General features: G+C 32.9%; 1 protein-coding gene across 1 annotated transcript in view; it reads right to left on the minus strand.

The window, feature by feature from the left end:
* GALNTL6 (polypeptide N-acetylgalactosaminyltransferase like 6) overlaps window positions 1-1,660 on the minus strand; it is a 952,184-nt gene that overhangs the window by 516,219 nt on the left and 434,305 nt on the right. The window lies entirely within an intron of this gene.

Consider the following 1,660-nt stretch of genomic DNA (forward strand, 5'->3'; position numbering starts at 1 on the left):
AACAGAGGAGGTGAAAGATCTATATACTGAAGACTGTAAGACATGTTGAAAGAAACTGAAGACACAAAGAAATGGAAAGGTAGTCTGTGTTCATGGACAGGAAGAATTAATATTGTTAAAATGTTTATATCACCTAAAGCAATCTACAAATTCAATGCAATTCCTGTCAAAATCCCAACGGTATTTTTTACAGAAATAGAATGAAAAAATCCTATAACTTTTATAGAACCACAAAAGATCTCAAATAGCCAAAGCAATCCTAAGAGTAAAGAACAAAGCCAGTGGCATCACACTCCCCAATTTCAAACTATACTACAAAGCTACAGTAATGAAAAAAGTATGATTGGCCGAGAAGTAGACGCAGAAACCAGTGAAAAAGAATTGAGAGCCCAGAAGTAAATCCATACATATATGGGAAACTAATTTATGACAAAGGAGACAAAAGCATCCAATGGAGAAATGAAAGTCTCTTCAATAAATGGTGTTGGGAAAATTGGACAGCCATTGGCAGAAGAATGAACCTAGACCACTATCATATATCATACACAAGAATTAACTTAAAATATATTAAAGAGTTGAATGTAAAACCTGAAAGTATAAAATTTGTAGAAGGAAATTTAGGTCCTAAGCTTCTGGACATTGGTCTCAGTGATGTTTTGTGAATTTGACACCAAATGTAAGGGAAACAAAAGCAAAAATAAATTAAAGGGATTACATCAAATAAAATAGCTTCTTCACAGCAAAGAAAACCATCAACAAAACAAAAGGCAATCAACTGAATGAGAAAAGATATTTGCAAATGATACTTCCAATAAGGGATTATTTCCAAAATATATCTAAAAAATCATACAAGTCAATGACAACAACAAAATGACCCAATTAAAAAATGAGCAGAGGATCTGAATAGACATTTTTCCAGGGAAGACATACAGATGGACAACAGGTATATGAAAAGATGTTTAACATCACTAATTGTTAGGGAAATGCAAATCAAAACCACAATGAAAGATCACCTTACACCTGTTAGAATGACTATTATAAAAAAGACAAAAAATAACAAGTGCTAGAAATGATGTAGAGAAAAGGGAACCCTCCTATCTATTACTGGGATTGTAAATTGGTGCCGCAATGGAAAACAGTTTATTAAATAATTAAATATAGAACTACCATATGACCCTATGACCGAGCAGTTCTCCTTTTGGGTATTTATCCAAAGAATATGAAAACAGTATTCACAAAGATATATGTACCCTTATGTTCACTGCAGCAGTATTTACAGTAGACAAGATATGGAAACATACTAGGTGTTCATAGGTAGATGAATGAACAAAGATATATGCTGGAATACCACTCAGTCATAAAAACAATGAAATACTGCTACATGTGACAACTGAATAGATCTTGAGTGTATTATGCTAAGAGAAATAAGTTAGATGGAAAAAGGCCAAACTGTATGTTTTCACTCATATACGGAATATAAAACAAAAAATTAATAAATGAACTAACAGAACCAAAAAAAACCCCCAAACTTATATATATATTAGGGCTCATGTTGAGTTGGGACAGGGACACCCCATTCTTTTGTTTTTTGAAGTCAAACATATGGTAACAACAGAAGGGAACTAGATTTTTGGTGGTGAGCACCCTACAGACTATATAG

The sequence above is a fragment of the Pteropus vampyrus genome, unplaced genomic scaffold, assembly GCF_000151845.1.
Source record: "Pteropus vampyrus isolate Shadow unplaced genomic scaffold, Pvam_2.0 Scaffold53, whole genome shotgun sequence".
Taxonomy (NCBI): Eukaryota; Metazoa; Chordata; class Mammalia; order Chiroptera; family Pteropodidae; genus Pteropus; species Pteropus vampyrus.